Consider the following 21,717-nt stretch of genomic DNA (forward strand, 5'->3'; position numbering starts at 1 on the left):
TCATCTCCCAGGGAAGGTACTTTGCAGTTTTGCTTTCTGTGATCCTCCCCCCATCCAGGATTACCTAAATCAAACCAGAATGGGCTACAATCCAGCTCAAACCACAGGAGAATAGGAATTTTACCCAAGGAATTACACATGCATATTAGCCCATCTTGAGATAGTTCCCTTCTTGCCACAACACTTCTGTTTCCATCCAAGAAAAACACCACTGACACGAGCGAAGAAGAACTGAACAGTTTGTTTTCACTAAAAGAACGGGAACCCAAATCTGATCCTATTGAGGCTGATAACCACATTTCAATTTTCAGAAAGCTTCTCCCCATGCTACGCCTCACCCAAAACAGAAATGTCCAGGCACAAGCTTGTTTTCCAGCTGCCACAAAGGGCTATTTCACTCTTATAGCAGTAATGTTTTGCAGACTTCCAAGCAGCACGCAAGAGCTACAGAATTAAAGAAGCCACAGAGTTAAACTGTTCACTGGGGCTAATTTTTTTTCTGCTTGTTGTTGTTGTCTCAGAGTGAGATTTGCTTGTGCCTTAATGGTAACTCCTGGTTTGTTCAGTGGCCCAGCAAAGAGACTTGTGAGTAGCAAGACAGCACCACCACTGGGAACCTTCATAAGGGTTACAAGATTATAAAAACTCAACTCTTTGGGGAGATGGGACAATGCTCGGAGGTTGCACTTTGAAGAGAAGGCTCCGGGGAGACCTTATTGCGGACTTTCTGTACTTAAACGGGACCTAGAAGAAAGATGGGGACAGACTTTTTAGCAGGGCCTGTACTGACAGGACAAGGGGTCATAGTTTTAAACTAAAGAAGGTGAGATTCAGGCCAGACGTGAAGAAGAAATTGTTTACAATGAGGGTGGTGAGACCCTGGTCCAGGTTGCCCAGAGAGGTGGTGGATGAACCATCCCTGGAGACATCCCAGGCCAGGCTGGACGGGGCTCTGAGCAACCTGAGCTGGTGAAGATGTCCCTGCTCATGGCAGGGGGGGCACTGGATAAGCTCGGAATGTCTTTTCCAACCTAAACTAATATGTAATTCTATGACTGTATGACAGCAGACATCATTCATACAGCTTGGCTTACAGACACTCTCCCACATGGTTCTGGCAAAGCAGGGTGCAAAGGCAGGACCGGGGGTGCCACCCCTGTATATGTGTTTCCCTCCTTGACACTCCACTTGGAAATTATATACAGGTCTCTCCTCTATATCTCCCACACTTTGGATATGCATACATTCTTCAGAAGTGCAAGTGGGCAGAAGTAAACTCTGAAAATCCTTTAGGTTGCAAGTCAATGGAAAGGGCTGTCAGGCATTGGAACAGGCTGCCCAGGGAAACAGTGGAGTCGCCATCCCTGAAGGGGCTTAAAAGGTGTTTAGACAAGGTTCTTAGGGACATGGTTTAGTGCTAGAGTTAGATTAGGTTATGGCTGGACTCATTGACCCTGAGGGTCTCTTCCAACTGAAATGATTCTATGATTTTATGATCTGATGATTCTTTTAGACACCAAAACCACAGTAGGAAAGTACGTTTTGTCAGCTCTAGAAGTCTTAGCCTGATTCGAGTTTGCAAGGTCATATGAAAGGATGTGTTGCATCATTCTCCAACAGAGAACAAGATATGAATTTCATCCTGAGGCAGGCCAACCATTCTGTTACTCACATTTTCACTTAGCTCTCCTAAATTGTAAAAATAAATTTCTTCTTCTGATCTGCAATTAACATTAGATCCAATTATTGTTTTTTCAACAGAATTGATTTTTTTCCAATTTTATTGCTGGAACGTACTGTCACGTTGGTGAAAAGGCAACTTGCCAGAATATTACTTAGATCACCCTGGCATGCCTAAATGGAAAGCTTTTCATTTGTTCAATTAAAAGTAAGCATCAAAACCAGGACATTGTTTTTCCTTAATTTCATTATCACAAACTGACAGCTTATAAATGCATTTACTCATGCAGTCATCAGTCCATGATTATCAAGACAATACTATGCCTCTTCTCTCTAACTAGAGAAGACCCATCATGACCAAACTGACGGAGTAAATCAAACAATGCTGTTATGAAAATACTATGCCACACTCCTAAGACTAAGCAGAAAATGAAAAGGTTAAGACTGGTCTCTGAAAAATAAATACCTAAAGATGTACGATCATATTATAACAGCTTCAGGTGACAAAATCTTCTTTCTTACAACCAAAGTGAGAAGGTGATCTAATAGATGGGGATAAAAGAAGCACAGTGCAGCAGTGCCATTCAAAAAGAAAAGAAAACAACCCACAAAAATAGTGTTTTGTCCAAACAGTCTGGTTAAGAAGAAAACCATAGGTATCAGTGTTTATGGATGTTTGTGAGATAAACAGCACTTCGAGCAAATGAAGATAAACAGGCTGATCATGGGGCAGCTCATGATAGAAAAAATGTCTAAAATTACATTGGATGAACTATGTCCTAAAAGTGTCTTCTCATAGATTATTTTGAGACCTTAAAGTCAGGCAGGGACATGTACATCCTAGAAACCTATGGCAAGGGAAGAGGTATCTTGCTTCAGGTGACAAGAAGGCCTAATGAACTGCAGTATCCGACAGCCGACTTGCTAACAGGAACATCTAATCTCTATTTAAGAAAAACCCCAGTTAGAAATAACTGAGCTTTACAAAAAGTCTTGGCTGTTTGAATGATGAATGGAGTAATAAAACCTTACACATCATGGTAAAATGGCTAAAACAAAACAAAACAACAAAACACATGCTAGGCTGTGAGAGCCCGGTCCTTGTAAGGAAAATCACAGCTCACTTATCCCTTGCAATTCTTTAAATGAGTCAACAGCGCAGTGGAAATGAAACAAAAACCCTGTAAAATAGTTGGTTTAATTCTTTTTAGATTGTAAAGGTCTGTGTTGTTGTCACTCCTGAGATGACTTACAGAAGGCAATCACCATGGAGTGAGGTACAAACCAATGTCAAGTGCAAATGCAGGTCAGAAGAAAGAAGGTGAGGGGAAAGAAAAACCAACCAACCAACCAACCAACAAACCACAAAACCAAAACCAAACAAAGAAACAGATCCCCAAAAAACCAAACAAAACCCTACAGCCTAAAAGTAGGTCAGTTTTCATCATGACAAAGGTTAACATTCAGCTGCCTCCAGGAATTTTGCTGGATGCCACGTTGTGAAATATATTTATTAGTGCTTCAGGAAGGGCAATCAGTGGTGGAGGAGGGGAAAAAAAAAAAAAAAAAAAAAGAAATCCTAAAAAACCTCAAACAAACAACAAAAATACCCCCAAAAAACCTCAATCTGTCATCACGATGATCCTGCAAATTCCATGTTAACACAAAAGTTCTATTCAGGTGCAGAAGACTGTGACCTTTGGTCAGCCCCCTTAGGGCTGGAGTCTCATATAGAACTATCAACAAACTCAGGACCACTTGAGCAATCTCATCTGGAGGATACCAAGGTGGAGGAGGCACAGCTACCCAAGCACACATAGCACTACGTGGTTTACAGGTCAAGCCACTGACTACCCCAAGTCCTCTGCCAAAATCTTTAGGCAAGCCTTGAGGCTGGAGGATGGAAAAACCTGCCAAGAAAAATTAAATATGGAGCTAAATCAGAAACTGGCTGTCTGGTGAGAAGCAGCATGTCTCCAGAGCCTGGGTAGGACCTGGCTAACCATAACCAGGTCTCCAAATACCCTAAGAGGTGGGACAGACCAGCTGGATGGTAAAGCCTTCTTGCACCGAGATTGCCAAGTGTATAGGGCAGAGAGGTGACGGTCGTCTAAAAAAGATGGAATTATGAATCACATCGACCTTGTGCACAAAATATGTAGAAGTCAACTGTTGGGGGCAACGCACAGGGCAGAAACAGACTGTTCTTCTGTAGTCAGGCTTGCCAAGACTGGAAAGGGCTGTTACAAACATCAGAAAGTCCTAAGCACTTTCAATAATATGACAGTGAATGATGTTCAACACTGACGAACGCCAGTGGAAGAGGGGAAATTAAAATGGCTCGTAGAGCTCACATGACTCCACATTTGGCACACAAGTTCCGCAGACAGATTCAAGCAGCCTGAGGAAAACTGCTGCTTTAATGCATTGATGCCTTCCGAAATAGCAAACAAGATATTAGGAACACAATCAACCAGGCAATAAATAACACAAGGTTGCCAGGCTGGCACCACTAGCCAGCTCCAGCCTCACTTAGAAGGGAAAGGACTAATTTATCTCTGTGCTAATGCAATACGGTCAGTGAGTTCCAGCGCCTTTGTTGCAGACGGGAACAATGTGGCAGAGGCGGGTGGCACTTCGGTGTCACTCCTGTCCCTGGATCTCAGAGGACGGGGGTCCTGCCTCACCTGGTTTGAAGGTCACTGAGCATCAGAGAGCCTGAAGTACAAAGTCATCTGCTTAGACACCCCCTCGGCTCAACCTGCCGTCCTGACACCCACGGAGAAAACCCACCTGTGAAAGAAAGCACCAGCTTCTGACGGCTCTCCAAAACTATTGTGGCGGTCTTTTTGATGGCACACAACAATAGATGCACTAACTCCACAGTCATCGGGAGGAAAATATGAAAAAGAGGTATTAATATAATAATGTTTAACCCAAACCTCACCACGCCCACACAAAGTGCTGCAAAATTAATTAATACCACTGTTTCAGGCAGAATGGAGGGACGGAGAAAAGGAAAGGAGAGGTGCGGAAAGGAAAGGTGCGGAAAGGTGAGGAAAGGTGTGGAAAGGTGCAGAAAGGAAAGGTGCAGAAAGGAAAGGTGCAGAAAGGAAAGGTGCAGAAAGGAAAGGAAAGGTGCAGAAAGGAAAGGAAAGGTGCAGAAAGGAAAGGAAAGGAAAGGAAAGGAAAGGAAAGGAAAGGAAAGGAAAGGAAAGGAAAGGAAAGGAAAGGAAAGGAAAGGAAAGGAAAGGAAAGGGAAGGAAAGGAAAGAGAAGGAAAGGAGAAAGAAAAAAGAAAAGAAAAGAAAAGAAAAGAAAAGAAAAGAAAAGAAAAGAAAAGAAAAGAAAAGAAAAGAAAAGAAAAGAAAAGAAAAGAAAAGAAAAGAAAAGAAAAGAAAAGAAAAGAAAAGAAAAAGAAGCTCAGACAGAGCGAGATTTGAAGCCAAGACTGTTCACCATGATGTAATAACTGCATGCATCTCATTCAGGCTAGACATGAGGAAGAAATTTTTTGCAATGAGGGTGGTGAAACACTGGCCCAGGTTGCCCAGGGAAGTGGTGGATGCCCCATCCCTGGAGACATCCCAGGCCAGGCTGGACGGGGCTCTGAGCAACCTGAGCTGGTGAAGATGTCCCTGCATCCAGTTGGACTGGATGAGCTTGGAAGGTCCTTTCCAACTCAAACTGTTCTATGATTCCGCAAGGATGCACTTGTTCCCTGAGGACATCAGAATTGTAAAAAACCATGATATGGCACTGTTGCCAATTAGGTGATGATGATGCTTCCGTGATATTGGAAATACCCATCTTGCTCGTCAGCCTGGCCCAGATCTCCTCTGTGTTGCACATCTTCCAGTCCCCAAAATCTTCTTGGCTGCCCTCTGTCTGCAGCAAAGACTGATCCCACGAGTTTTTCCCAGCCCCAGGAGCACACAGCAGGAAGGAGCCAGAAAGATGCTCCACTTTTTGATGACTACTTTTCTCCTCTCAGGAAAGGGCCAGGGTAAAGTAGCAGTGTCACAGACATGGGACTGGGAGAACTGGAAAGGACCACTGCACCCTGATATGGGGGGACAACATTCTACTTTGTGGGATGGGCAAGGAGAGAAAAATGTTGAAAGATGCTCTAGTGTGGCAGGATCTGTTTGTGGTTGTAGAATACCTTGTCCTTCTGCAAAAACACCCAGAGGAGAGGAAAGCTGTGCATGAAAGAAATGGTGTTCACGCTTTTCTTTGAAGGTGTTTGAAAGTCATTCAAAATGAGAGATCAGTTCTTTTACAGCTTGTGGAAATCAGCATTGAAGCCAGCTGACCTGTACCAATTTCCAGTATCTGGATATCCATCCTATAAGCAAATTAGCTCACTCATCAAATTCCTATAGTGTATTTGGGGGAAGTCTACCTATATTTAAAAAGCTGCTGATTTATGACAGACCCTCCTTGGGTCTCCTTCCACGAGGTGACATCTCAGAAGAAGCGATAACCTTTCTGCTGTGGTCCACATAAAAGGAAAGAAGTTCCTCTCAATCTTTATAGGTGAGCTGTAAAAAGTTGTGACATTCAGCAGCACCTGGAGATAAATGGGAAGACTCAAGACTAAAAGACACAGAGTCCTTAATCCTTTGATAGGGAGACAGGTGACTGGCAGAGAAATGCACCGCGAGTTCCCAGTTTGCATTTAAAGCTCTTTATTCACTGGCTCAGCAATTCCGCTGTGGCATTTAGTTTTAATGCTTTAGTTTTGCAATTTGACTTTCTAATGGCAACACCTAAAGTCACCTTCTTTAACCCTTCGCAGTGATATAAATTAGAAAGAACAACACAGGAAACAACTGAAGGAACACGGTTTATCCTTGTCAGACCTCAGTAGGAGATGACTCCCTCTTAAGCAATCAGCACCAATGCGTAAAGCTGCAGGATTTCCTTTTATTTCCTTCAGGTACACCCAAGGTAGGAGGACCTAATCCCAAAAGTTCCTGCATCCCAATGCTGAGACTCATATTTGTAAGCATGAGCTGAAATCAGAGAGGCAGAGAAGTCAGGGCCATTGCTTTTAATTCCCATCCCCTCCTTTTTATTGTTCATCTGCAGTTACAAGGAACAAAGAGGAAGGAGACAAATGCCTCTTGCAACAACTGAAGTGCTCCAGAAAGTTCATCTTTGGGGCTATTTTAAAGAACAAAGATGAATACAAGGGAACAATTCTCACAGAATGACTTTTGGGTCCTGGCTTCTGGCAGCAGATGCAAATCAAGTCAGGCTGAAGAGCTGAAATTTGAATGCCAGTATAGAATCATAGAATCATTTTGGTTGGAAGAGACCCTCAGGATCATCGAGTCCAACCATAACCTGACCTAACTGTAGCACTGAACCATGTCCCTAAGAACCTTGTCTAAACACCTTTTAAACCTCTCCAGGGATGGTGACTCCACCACTGCCCTGGGCAGCCTGTTCCAATGCCCGACAACCCTTTCCATGAAGAATTTTTTTCCTAATAGCCAATCTAAACCTCCCCTGGTGCAACATGAAGCCATAGGTCACATGGACTGTCGAAATGAGACTAGAAATGACATTCTCCTGCATCAGCACAGATCTCAACATCCTTCACTTTGCCTCCTCACCGCATCTCCCACCCTCCCCTCAGCATCACTCCCTACTGCCCCCAACCCATGCCAAGAAGAACAAGAATAAAGAGGCACTCCTGCTCTCATCTGAGTTTCATCAAGAAGAACCCAACCCCTTGTAAACCACAGCGATGGAGACTCTGCAGAAGCTGTTCTTAGTGTTTTGGGCAATGAGGGGAGCACATGGGTGACTTTGTGCAAACCCCTTCTGCTGCAATGATTTGGTACAGCCCATTTCTTGGCTGAGAACGAGCCACCAGATTAATTTCATGCCTGACAAACTGAAGCTTTCTGAAGGCACTTTGGTTCACCAGAAGCCTGGCCAGCACAGAGGATGGAGAAGCTGAAAAGATTCGTAATTCCTCAAAACCTCTGAATTTAAGGCCAATCTCTAAAACCAGCCAGGCAAAGAGACAGTAACTGCTTTCCTCAAAAACTTGCCTCACACATTAAGATGAGCTTTTTCTCACATGATAAATTAGCAGTCTTCTTCCTAAAGAGAGTGCAAGAGTTCTTAGTGTTGCAGGAGATTTAAAGTTGTTCGTCTTTGTCATCACCAGATATCTGGGCTCCCATAATTTTCAGGGGAGAAAGGTGGCCATCAAAAAAGCTTGACAGGAGCAAAATGCCCCTGCACACACCAGGACTTTGAACACAGACCCCTTTTGTGGATGCAGCCAGCAGCAAACCATCATTCATAAAATCAGCATAAGCTCATCGAAGTCTCCAGCTCTGAGCACTGTACCTGCATCCCCTGTGGACATCTGTCTGTCATTCCCACGGCACTCAGGAGATTAATCATCTTTTTAAGAGCTTAACAGCACGCTGTCCAACATAGCCGACGCTCCTGTGAGTTTTCCCTGGGTGTTTTTTATGTGTACAAGCATCAGAGCAGCTTTTATTTTTCCTCCCTGCCCTCCCTCCTATGGCCTTGTCTTCATATCTTAAGATTTTTTTCAGAGGGCAAGAAGTTATCTCTCCCTTTGACAGTGCAATCTGCTATGTACCCTCGGAGAGACGGGCTGCTATTTAGCTTCTCTTGATAAAGTCACGATATCATGGGCAAAACTTCAGAGCACAGCAAGCTGCCCTTGTAGGGAAGATCTCCCTTCAGCTACAAACCATGATTAGCATTTTCCTTGAGCTCCATCCAAGCTGGATAGATGACAGTGCGTTTTGTGAACGGGAGCACGTTCCATCTGCCTAGCAATTCAAATAAGGGGAGAAAAATTAAAAGTTATACACGCCAAGATCTTGTATTTGGATCTCTCATCGCAGCACAGTCTGAAGGGAATTTGGTGCGGAAGTACAGAACAAGCAGCGTTTTAATCCTGGCACCGACACTGACTCTTTCCCGGGTCTTAGACAAGGCATTTACATTTCTATGGAGCTCCACTGGCAGAGAAACAATCCAAAACGTCTCGGTTTCCCCAGCTGTAAAATGGGGGTAGGAGCACAGTAAGAAATCCGCAGCCGCTTTCATCCCTCGTGTGCTGCGTGGGCAGGAACTGACAAGGAAAGATGGGACTTGGGGACTTTTTCCCCAAAAATCACCAGCACCAAAGGCAGAGTTAAAGGTAAGCAGAGGTTTATCGCTGTAGCAGCACTGTCTGCCACAGGTACATGAAAAGAAGAAAGTCTTAGTCATTTAAAAAAATGGTTGTAGTGATGCAGAAAAGTCCTTTTAGTCTCTGGCAGTTCAGTAGAAGCTGTTGAGAGTAACAATACAAGAAAACCAGCTGGATATGGTTTGATTTTTGACCCAAAGCCCTTGCACCTCCCATCCTTCAAGAGCAAACCCTTAGATTAGAAAATCATTCAACTTTGTTCTTGATATCAGCAAGAGGCCACCTTTCCTAAAATATGTGCTTTTTGATGCCTACAAGAGCAAATGGATGTTTTCAAGCATTAGTTTCCAGTTAACCTTCCTAAATAAAGCAACTAAACTTTCACTACGTGGTTGACCACACTACATCTGCATTCCAGTTGCTGCTGGAGAAGACAGATCTGAATTCTGCTAAAAAATGGTTTATAAGTACTTAAACTCCCTCATTCAATATGGTCCCCTCCTTTGCTCATAAAGAGGTGTCCCAAACACCATCCTTTGCTGACTTCTAGCCACCCACATGATGGAGAAAAGGATGTTGACATCCTAATATCCTAACTATTCTTCCAAATGAACGACAAATGTGGTGTGAAAGGGGAAGAAAAACATGAACCCCTGTCTGTGGTGGCAATAAATAGAAAAGGAGGGAGAATGAAAATAACTTGGGACCTCACACAGGCCGAGAAATAGAGATGTCTTGGCTTTGGATTGAAGCAAGATTAACACATGAACTTTTGGAAGCCCTTAGTGGTGCAGTCGGAGAGAACGGAGAGATAACGGGACCACAGGATCACAATATAATTCAGGTTTGAAGGGGCAGCAGCACAACCCTAGTCCAGACTCTCACAGTAGGACCAGCTATGAGGTCAGATCAGGTTCCTCAGAGATCTAGCTAAAAAATAATGGCATTAAAAAAAAAAAAGCACCACATTAAAATATTTCTGTTAAAATTTTCATTTCTCTGTAACACCTAGGTGAGTATTAACAGTCCTTCTGCCTCAAGTGTGTTGCCTGGTAGCCTCAATACAAAGGGAAACAGGAGACTTCAATGCAGGGAAGCAAATGACAACCACGGGAGACACACTGGATAGATATTAGAGATGGTGAACAGGGTGGTGGGGAAATACAGTTTGTTAACATCCTCTTTTATAAAGGAACAATTAAAAGTATTAAAAAAATACCTGAAGAAGTTGAGCCTGCATAGTGCAGGGAGTATAAACTATTAACACTGTGAGTTTCAGCCTAATCTGTGCAAGGATTTGTGCAAATATTACTGTCAAGGCTAATTTATAAGGAATCAGGCACCTTTTGTTGAATATGAGAGAACACGGACTGGTCGTGCTGTGAAATGTGGATTTCAGTCATCTTTTCCATTATCTCTTCCCTTATTATTTCTTTAGGGTCTTTTTCTTAACCTTGGTTCACCCTCCCGAGCTGTTCAGGAAGGGTTCAATGGGATGCTCTAGGCTTTGCCACATGAGCTTTTATCTATTAATGACATAACACTAATGTGTTGTTATTCTTTCCGATGGGACTGGGGAAAATTTGAATTTCCCTACCAAAAAGAAACAAAACAAAACAAAGCAAAAGCATGGCACTCAATCCAGGAAGGCAAGAAGTCAAATCTGCAGTAACAGCTCTTGAGAGCACTGCTAGGGGATCTTGGCTGGTTGATGGACTATTGATCTACTTTGTTATTAATTAGCACCAGAGAACTAGAGAGAGAACTGCTCTACCCTAAGTAATAGGTGAGAGTGGTAACTCCCCTTTGGGGCAGCAAATCGCATCCACAAAAATAGCTGTATCAATGAGGCATATGATGTTTGTACTGTCTGTGCTAACAGAAATAGAAGTAAGATATTACCTTTATTGAGACAGTCATCACCTGGTAACAAAACAAAAATAGGCAAAAGTGCAGTAAATGGAGGAGGAAAGTTCCTTTTAAGAAAGGAAATACGAACACTTAAACAGGACGGTTTGCAGAAGTTAAACACTATTTCATCACAAACATTCGAGATCTCTCCAGCTCTCCATGTTATCAGTGTACGCTGACAGTCAATATATGTCTGTAACTCAGCTCAATTCCTGTGGATATATATATGCAGATGTGTCTGCCTAAAATTCAGATTATTAGCAAATGTGTGTGTCAGCAAAATTTTCACCTTCTGCACAGCAGATACTTCACTTTTAGTAGGTGCTAAAGTCCATCCCTATTCAGCAAAGCTCTTAAGACATACATAAGTGATTTGCTGAATCAAGGCTTTCATTACTAGCTTCTTCATGAAAACTCACTAAAAGGAAGAGTGCACGAAGAAAAGGGTTTAGAGCAAGACTTTCTGACACGAAGTCTTTGGATAAGGCACTGGGAATCTAAGTCAAAAAAGCAAAATTGTCTCTAGCATACAGTGGAAACCTCTCCAATTTAGTTAAAAGCACTTCACTACAAACAGTATCATCATAAGGTTACACCTGAGACATAAGAAATGTCTAGGGCTAAAAATAAACGTTATACATTCCTGAATCATCTCTGTCTTGCAAAGTGAGATCCTAGGTTGTACGTATATTCATGTGAAATACTGACTGCAAAAATATGCAACCTTTAATCATTTCTATGAGAAGAGGGAGAAATACAGTTTTGTATTGTGAGAGGAAGAGATGGGAGGAAGAAAGACAGTTTGAGACAAGCAATAAGAAAATGTTTGGGCTTTTGCAAGTAGTCCTAGCAAAAATGAAGGGTGAGTAGAAAGGATATGATGAGAGAATTTTGACAATGTATTATCTGGTGGATAGTTGGATGGATCATGAACTAGCTAGATGGCAGATCTCAGAGGGTTGTGATTAACGGTGCAAAGTCTGGTTGGTGGCCTGTAGTTAGTGGGGTTCCTCTGGGGTCAATACTGGGTCCAGTCCTGTTTAATCTGTTCATCAATGACCTGGATGAAGACACTGAGTGCATTCTCAGCAAGTTTGCTGATGATACCAAACTGGGAGGAAGGGCTGACACACCAGAGGCTGTGCTGCCATTCAGCAAGACCTGGACAGGCTGGAGGGCTGAGCAGAGAAGAACCTGATGAAGTTTAATATGGGCAAGTGTAGGGTCCTGCACCTGGGGAGGAACAACCCCAGTAACTAGTACAGGTCAGGGGTGGACCTGCTGGAAAGCAGCTCTGCAGAGAAGGACTTGGGAATTCTGGTTGACAACAGGTTGACCATGAGCCAGCAATGGGCCCTTGTGGCCAAGAAGGTCAATGATACCTGGGGTGCATTAGGAGGAGTGTGACCAGCAGGTCGAGGGAGGTTGTTCCTCCCCCTCTGCTCTGCCCTGGTGAGGCCGCGTCTGGAGTTCTGTGTCCAGTTCTGGGCTCCCCAGTTTAAGAAGGACAAGGAATTACTTGAGGGAGTCCAGTGGCTACGAAGATGCTGAGGGGTTTGGAGCATCTTTCTTATGAGGAGAGACTGAGATAGCTGGGGCTGTTCAGCCTGGAGAAGAGAAGCTGAGAGGGGATCTCATCAGTGTTTATAAATATCTCCAGGGTGGGTGTCAAGAGGATGGACCAGACTCCTTTCAGTGTTGCCCAACAATAGGATGAGGGGCAACGGGCACAGGCTGAAGCACAGAAGGTTCCATCTGAATATGAGGAGAAACTTCTTTCCTTTGAGGTGCCAGAGCCCTGGACCAGGCTGCCCAGAGAGGTTGTGGAGTCTCCTTCTCTGGAGACATTCAAACCCACCTGGACACATTCCTGTGTGATCTGCTCTGGTGAACCTGCTTTAGCAGGTGGGTTGGACTGGATGATCTCCAGAGGTCCCTTCCTCCCCCAACCATTCTGTGATACTGTGATTTCATCTCTTGCCTCTGTGTCTGGATGTATTTGGTTTATGGGCCAAATGGATGTATACCAATACACTTATAACACTAGTATTTAATAAAGAATGGAAATGGAAAGAGAAGGAAATACATCAAGGACTCTCCATGGGTGGATTTGATTTTTGTGGTTTCTGTTTTAGCATGCAACTGTAATCTATACCATTCTCCAAATTGTTACTGAGTTTTCATACTTTACGGGTTAGAGCAGGGGAAGGATCCTGACTCCTCAGCCGTTTGGTATGGACTGGTTGAACATTGTAATGTCTGATGTTAGCAGAACTGACTAGATATGCTCATATTGCAGAACACTTTACTTGGTTCTCCTCTGGATCCCTTAGCCCCGAAACATAATATTTTTTTTTCTTTTTTTTTCCCTTTTTCTCTTCTCTCTCTGTGCAAGGTGGTAGGTATCATGAGATACCACAGCTTGTTGGAGTCATTTTCTTCTACCATGATGTTGAAACTCCTCTAGCATGATGATGTTCTGGGCTCTAGGACATGATTTAAAAAAAAAAAAAAAAAAGTATATAGTGGTTTCAATCAGCTTTGGGAACTGTTCTGGATGGAAAAAGCCAAACTTAAGGTGGTATGTAATCAAACTGGCTTGCTGGAAAAGATTGAGAAGCAGATCATCTCTCAGTGGTTTGCTCTGGAAAGAACTAACGCTGTACATGCACTGACAAGTATTGCAGAGCAGCAGGCACAGATGTACAAACAGCTGCTGCTGGGGACCCAATATCCAAAGTATCCATGAAGTTTTATTTCAGACTAGGTACAGCCTGTCCCTATGGACTAAATGCCTATTCTTGGTCAGAGTCCATGAGGCGGAGGCTTACATCTGTTAATGGAGTTTCATCCCATATGGATTTAGTGTGTGAGCTCTCAGAGTCCTCTGAGAAGTGAACTAAAACATGACATGTAAGCACAACTGCCAGGGAGTGTGTCCGGGTGGCCAAAAAGGCCACCAGCATCCTGGCTTGTATCAGGAATAGTGTGGCCAGCAGGACCAGAGCAGTGACTGTCCCCCTGTCCTGGGCACCGGGGAGGCCAAACCTCAAATCCTGGGGTCAGTTTTTGGCCCCTCATGCCAAGAAAGCCCTTGAGGTGCTGGAGCGAGTTGAGAGAAGGGAACGGAGCTGGGGAAGGGGCTGGAGCACAAGCCTTACAAGGAGTGGCTCCTTTTCAAACCGGCAACCTGTCACAAGTGGGGTCCCCCAGGGACCAATATCTGGCCTAGCACTGTTTAATGTCTTCATAAGTGATCTGGATTATGTGATCAAGTGTACCCGATGAAGTTTGCTGGTGCTACCAAACTTAGTGGTGAAGTGGACACTTTAGAAGAGAGAGCTAATCTGCAGGAAGACCTGGATAAGCCGTAAGAGTTGGCTAACAAGAACCTTAAGAATTTCAACCAAGAGAAATGTAAGGTTCTGCACCTGGGAAAATATAATCCATGAGTGTGGCACAGGCTGAGATCTACCTGGTTGGGGAGTAGCGCTATGGAAAGGGACCTGGGGGTCCCGGTGGACAACAAACTCAATACGAGTGAACAATGTGCTGCTGCAGCAAAGAAGGTCAACAGGATGCTGGGCTGCATTAGCAAGGGCATTACCACCAGAGACAAAGAAATCATTATCTCACCCTACTCAGTGCTTGTCAAGCCACATCTGGAATACTGTATTCAGTTTTGGTCCCCAATATGCAAAAAAAAAATGTAGACAGGCTGAAGACAGTCCAGAGAACAGCCATAAAGATGACCAAAGGAGTGGGAAGACACCATATGAGGGACTGAGGGAACTGGGTTTGCTCAGCCTTGAGAAAGGCTTAGGGGAGACCTCATCACCATGTTCCAGTATCTAAAGCGTGGCTACAAAGAAGACGGAGACTCTTTTATAAAGAGTCACATGGAAAACACAACAGGTAACGGGTAAAAGTTACTCCTGAGGAGATTTCCTGAGGAAAGTCCAGTACAGGGCAACAAAGACGCTGAAGGGAGTGGAGCATCTCCCGTATGAGGAAAGGCTGAGGAGCTGGGTCTCTTTAGCTTGGAGAAGAGGAGACTGAGGGGTGACCTCATCAATGTTTATAAATATATAAAGGGTGAGTGTCACGAGGATGGAGCCAGGCTCTTCTCGGTGACAACCAACAGTAAGACAAGGGGTAATGGGTTAAAACTGGAACACAGGAGGTTCCACTTAAATTTGAGAAGAAACTTCTCATTGAGAGTAACAGAACACTGGAACAGGCTGCCCAGGGAGGTTGTGGAGTCTCCTTCTCTGGAGACATTGAAAACCCGCCTGGACACCTTCCTGTGTAACCTCATCTGGGTGTTCCTGCTCCGGCGGGGGATTGCACTGGATGAGCTTTTGAGGTCCCTTCCAATCCCTGACATTCTGTGATTCTGTGATTCTGTAATTGGACACAAGAGGAAAATTTTTCACAATTAGTACAATCAGCCATTGGAATAATCTCTCCAGCAAAGTGGTGGATTCCCCAATCTTGGACATTTTTTGGATTCAGCTGGACAGGGTGCTTGGCCACATTGTCTAGACTGTGCTTTTGCCAAGAGAGATTGGACCAGATGATCCTTGACGTCCCTTCCAATCTAGTATTCTGTCATTCTCTGATTCTGTGATAAACTAGCACATGTTCAATGAGGATGCTTGAGAGAGCATAATGTAGAGTGAACCAGGGAGTGAATCAAAATGGCACTGAAAACACCAAAACAGCACTGGCCCATTCAGGGCAGAGCCTCTGAAACTCCAATTAATCAAACTTTTCAGTGCTGGCAGTTTGAAGGCAACACGCTAAGGATGTGGAGATTGCCTATGAAGGGTTTTGATGTGGAGGCAAGTAATTGTCGTTTGGAGCAATGCACAAGTTGTGGAGGCCACAGGGGGACAGAGAAGGGAGACGTGGGCAAATCAATATGCAATGAAAACCGTCGTTGTATGAGTCTGCTGGGATAAGCTGCTTTTTGTTCTCAACACTTGCTAAGGCTTCTCCACACTTTCAAAGAGCCCAGATGTTATTTCCACATATCCCTTATTTTGCCCTCAGGCTTGCACAGTTTCTTACAGAATTTACCCTTAATTCGCCTTACTCCTCCTCTTCCCTAAATGTCAATGAAGACTAAAGGAAATTTTTTGTGATCAAATCATCAAATCAATAGGGCTGCAGGTGTACAAGGACACGGAAGATGCCTGTTCTCAGGCACTGAAACTGCAGGTATGTACTTCATTGCATCCACATCATTAAGTCCCCTGATGCTCTGAACAGGGTGGCTGCATCGAAATGGCTTACGGAGAACATTTTAACCCTCAAACTGTGTCAATATTTGGGCAAGCACTGGCTAATCTGGGTCAAAACTGTGCCAGGATATGCTCTAAGAATTTAGGAGTGTAATGAGTCAGTTCTAGTGTCCTTGGTACTGTTTAATTTACTAGCGTACAAATTATCTGGAAATGCGTAACCTCTGATTTGGATCCAGGGGGGTTTTTACACATTTCTTCTTTTCAGATTTGTTACAACACCAAGATCCTTTGTACGGTCTGCTGCTGTAGGAGAAAGGAACTAACAAATGGGAAATAACTGAGAATAAAGCACTGAAGTGATTGAAAAGCAAGGGAGACTGACTTGTGAAGAGGAGGACAACTGTCAGCCTTTGAGGAGTTTAAAAGCCAAAGGAGAAGAAGAATTATTGCAGGGTCCAGTAGAGTTTCACTAGGTGCAAAGAGCTGAGAATAAGAAAGGGATCTTTTGCAAGAACAGAGGGAAGCATTTCATCAACACTGAAGTCTGCTGGACCGTGAAATAGTCTCCCGAAATAAATGGTGGCAGTCCAACAACTCAGGTCAGTTTAAATTAGACTGGCCAAAAGACTCGAGCAGATTCTTTGGGGAACAACTCAATACCGAGTCCCGGGGATGGTCATGTCACCTCGCGGGCAGCTCGGCTGCTCGTGACAATGAGGCTCCACGCTGCCACGAAAAGAGGGCATCTGAGCCCCGTTTGATGCTCACGCAGCAGCAGATCTTTCACTTACGGTGCCTGTCATGATATCGTGTTATTTATACATTACTCTGAGTCGAAAAGTCTCTGTGAAGACCTCGTAAGTCAAAGCCCTGGACTATTGAAGCTGATGAAAGCTATAAAATAGCTTGCATTAAACCTTTTAAACTGCAGCATCAGTGAGAGATTTTACTGAAAATACCCCTCAGCAAGAAGTGATACGTAGTAATGAGTAAACAAGGAACATGTTTGAACTAACAAACACACTCTGACAGACTCTGGGGGGCTTTTTTTTGTTTTATTTTTATTGTATTTCATTTTCTGTCTGCTTACAAATGCTTGACTGACAGGCATGGAGGCTGGCATCTATCAGTTCTCTTCAAAACAGATAGGGAATGAACATCAGCATTTCTCAACATCGACCCAAAGGGAACAATCTTGCCTAAAAATAAAAGCATTTCCTTCACACCTGTTGCCACAGCCTACCCAACTCTCCTCTTTTGCCAAGAGAAGCATCAACTAAAATGAAGCTCTGTTGATGTGTTTTCCTTTCTTCAGGATATCCTCAGCTGATAATTAGAAACTGGATGGAGGTATTCTCGCCAATTACTCACTTGACAAAAGTTAGCAAATCATCACCCGACAGCATTGGCTTTTGTGCTCTGATGACCATGTATTACTGAAGAAAATTGTCCGCCTCCTCACATCAGCCAAGTTAATACCTGAGTTCTGCATTAAATATGAAAAGACAGAAATGGAATCCTATGGAAATATCCCAGGGAGCAGGGGGGATCCTTCGTGTTATTTATTGTGCTTTCTGACCAAAACGAGGAAGGAACAGGCTAAACAACTTATTACCCCAATTCCCTCTGAGATGTAGGGTGATGCCTTCAGCTTTGTTTTGTAGGTGAGTGATTTAAGATCAGTACGACCACTGCCCAGATCACATAAAGAGTTGATGACAGAGTTGACACTTGCACTTATTTCTCCAAATGCTTTCCTAGCACCCTTCTGCTGGGGGACAGGAGTTGGACTCGATGATCCTTGTGGGTCCCTTCCAACTCAGGACATTCTACGATTCTATGACTCTCCATGGCTGCACAAGCATCTGCGACTGATGGTCTCCAGTTTGCAGTGTCAGTCCAGTCATTAGCAATTAATCATTAAACAGTTTTTCAGCTAGACTTGCCTTGCATTTGTTTGGTCCGAATGACTGACTTCCTGACTGCCAAGTATCATAGAACAGTTTGGGTTGGAAGAGACCTTCCAAGCTCATCTGGTGGCACCCCTGCCATGAGCAGGGACATCTGCACCAGCTCAGGTTGCTCAGAGCCCCGTCCAGCCTGGCCTGGGATGTCTCCAGGGATGGGGCATCCACCACCTCTCTGGCCAACCTGAACCAGTGTTTTACCACTCTCATTGTAAAAAATTTCTTCCTCATGTCTAACCTGAATGTCCCCTTTTTTAGTTTAAGACCGTTACCTTGTCCTATTATAACAGGCCCTGCTAAAAAGTCTGGCCACACTTAGCCTCTTTTAATTTGCTAAATGCCAGTTATCTGTACAAACTGACTGGCACCTGCTGGTTTTCAGGGCCGAGAGGTGATGTGGTCAGGCCTGGTAGCGTCAGATTTGGTAGCTGACAAAATGGGCAGCCACTTACCTCCACGGATTGAGCTCTTATTGCTGCTGCTCCTTGTGTGGGGATGAAGAGAAAAAGTGCTACTGCCCACTCTTTGTGGTAGGAGAATGCCCACTGCTGCGTTAGAAGCCCAGGAAGCACAGGAGTGGGATGGGAGATTGCTACAAAAAAGGAAAGGAGGTTATGGAGGAGGTGGGATGACCTAGTGGTGCCTCCAAGGAAACAGTGGCAAGGTCTGGGAGACTTCATCTCATCTTTGTTCTCATTAGCTGTTGGGAAGCTGTCTGCATGAAGAGGATCATTGGAGGCTTTCTAAATCAATATGGCACTTAGCATCTTTTTTATAGGTCCTTCCAGTCACCAGATGAAATTCTGAAGTTCCGCATTCAATGTTTATCCATTTCCTCTCCAAGTTTCATCTCTTTCCATTTTTCACATGGCCACAGGTGCCAATGAAAGGCACACAACGCTAAATTATATATATATTTGCTATGACAGGGCTTGCGCCAGCACTGAGCACTGACAATGCACATAACAGTTCAGCTCATGTACTTCTGATGGCACATTTTACAGTGCTATATATAAAGTTGTTATGGCATCTATTATTCACTGCCAATACAGTTCAAGTTAAAATAGGTTTTATATAACAGTTCAAAGTAATATTTTAAGAAATAACACTTGTGTCAAGGCTGCTGTGTCCTACCAGATTTTGACATTTCCAAGCAATAAAGATCTTTATCCAAAATGTAAGGTTTTGGCGAGACATCTCCCTTGCAGACTTCTCTATTTTTAATCTGCAAGCAATAGCAAAAGAAGCACATTTAAATAAAGTGAACAGCCAGCTGAACTTTTGACATGGCTGTTATCTTTCTAGGTGGAAACTGTGAATGCTGAAAAGTGCCTCAAGGGATGTTCATGACAGAGAACAAAGTCCCATTAACCTGAACCTCTGAAGAGATTCTGGAGATGTGGAAAACACACAGTGGGAAAGAGTCATTGGAACGTTAAAGAGATACCTATTATGGGCACAATTTTATATCTGTTTTTCAGGGCACAAGATGGGAAGAGAATTTATTTCCTCATTTCTTCAGCAATGAAAAAAGTTTTATACCTGTTCTTGCAAAAAGGGCAAATTCAATGTCTCCTAAAAAAAAAAAAAAAAAGCCCATTACTGGTGACAGCACAATGAGCTTCTCCAAAGTTCTGTGCTAATCAGTGTGGCCCAGAAGACATGATGTTCCAGATCTATATGTTTCTGGTGTTAAAAATGCAGAAACGTAAAAATCCCAGCACGACCGATCTACTTGCATAAGGTATGTTTTGCACGGATCTGTTCTGTATTCTGGTCCCCAAAGAGCAAAGAAGAACAAATGTTACACATCAATTTGGAAATAAATTTAGTTAATTAGCTGTGTTTGACAGTTAGGAATAATGTTTCCTTTTAACCTTATCAGCTGCTTACTGGTTTTGAAAATGTATTGGAAAAAAAAGTTGTAAAGGTGACTGTGAGCTCAGTGAGTCCCTTCTCTGTATACCCACAACTTCTAATGAAATCAGGAAAGATTTAATGTGTAAAACAAATCCTTTCACAAGAAATATGTTCATGTGTGTCAACAAACAGAAAAACAAAAGCCAGCGAAAATGATTTAAAAGCACCATCTGCTTATTCAAACACAGCTGGGGAGAGGTACGACGCAGTCCAAAAATCCATTTCATTTTCATTATATTTCTTTCAAAAGAGACGTTAAATAAAATACTATTGGTCCTAAATGTTTTCCTCCTCAGGAGCAATGTTTAAGCTACATTCAAAATAATGCTTGTGGAATGCAGTCTTCTGTATGGGATGAATATGGATCTTGGATAGGAGAGTAAAATGGATGTAGTTATGATAGTGACCAGCAGGTCAGGGAGGTGACTCTGCCCCTCTGATCCGCTCTGGTGAGACCCCCCTGCAGTGCTGGGCCAGCTCTGGGTCCTCAGCACAGGACACACATGGACCTGCTGGAGAGGGGCCAGAGGAGCCCCAGAAATGACCTGAGGCTGGAGCAGCTCTGCTGGGAGGACAGGCTGAGAGAGCTGGGGTGTTCAGCTGGAGAAGAGAAGGCTCTGGGGAGACCTTATTGCAGCCTTGCAGTGCTTAAAAGGGGCCGATAAGAAAGATGGGGACAGACTTTTGAGCAGGGCCTGTTGCGATAGGACAAGGGGTGATGGTTTTAAACTGAAAGAAGGGAGATCCAGGCCAGACAATGAGGAAGAAATTGTTTACACTGAGGGTGGTGAGACACTGTCCCAGGTTGGCCAGAGAGGTGGTGGATGAACCATCCCTGGAGACATCCCAGGCCAGGCTGGACGGGGCTCTGAGCAACCTGAGCTGGTGCAGATGGACTGGATGAGCTTGGAAGGTCCCTTCCAGCCCAAACTATTCTGTGATTCTGTGACAGAGATGGGGAAAAATAGGTAAAAAGAAAGCATGCACGTTCTTCTAAAACAGAAGGCTGAACAACATTAACTGCATAGGTCTTATAAGTTATTCAGAGATAAATTCATATTAGGCAGAAAGGTACACAGGATCTACAAAAAATGATATATATGCAACTTGCACAATATATGAGTGTTTCATTTACTTGGAAGTTATGTAGGGCTAGGACTGGATTCCCTTAACTCACCCTAACATCCCCACCATGGCCATGTGGTCCAGCGCTGCCCCATGCAGAGTCAGCTTGTGGCACAGACATGGAATTGAACCAGAAAAATAAGGATCTCTCTAAGGTGACTGCTTGATTTTCCAAAGCTGGCATCCTTGAGGATGGCTTGGGGTTCATCATTCTCCATTGCCTAATTGGCAAATACTTTTTTTTTTTTTTTTTTTTAATTGGGGGGGACAGAGGGCAACATAAAGACAGAATGGAAAAGGCAACGACCATGATTTGAACAAAAGGATGACAACAATATCCTTTGTGTCCACAACACCATTTCAGAAATACCGTTGTATCCACCTTCCTTGAATATTGAAATGCAGGAACATCCCAAAACATGCAACAAATTTTCTTGCAACAAAGTTCCCTAGAGTTTGACCCGGTGGATGCAAAAAAGATTCCTCAAGTATGAAAGGACAATTCATGGACAAGGATACTCAGTGTGAGAATATTCTTTAACAATTTCATCCCTACTAATGCACCCAAGTCCACAAAGCTCAATCATCTCTGCTCAGCAAACCATGACAGAAATTAGAGATACACTAACCTTGACCCAACTCCTATAAAACTATCAGAATTTCTTACTTAG

General features: G+C 43.6%; 1 protein-coding gene across 2 annotated transcripts in view; it reads right to left on the reverse strand.

Moving 5' to 3' along the window:
- Positions 1 to 21,717, reverse strand: part of TSNARE1 (t-SNARE domain containing 1) — a 512,375-nt gene that overhangs the window by 216,521 nt on the left and 274,137 nt on the right. The gene's annotated exons all lie outside the window — the stretch shown is intronic.

This window comes from Caloenas nicobarica, chromosome 2 (assembly GCF_036013445.1).
Source record: "Caloenas nicobarica isolate bCalNic1 chromosome 2, bCalNic1.hap1, whole genome shotgun sequence".
In the NCBI taxonomy this organism is placed as follows: Eukaryota; Metazoa; Chordata; class Aves; order Columbiformes; family Columbidae; genus Caloenas; species Caloenas nicobarica.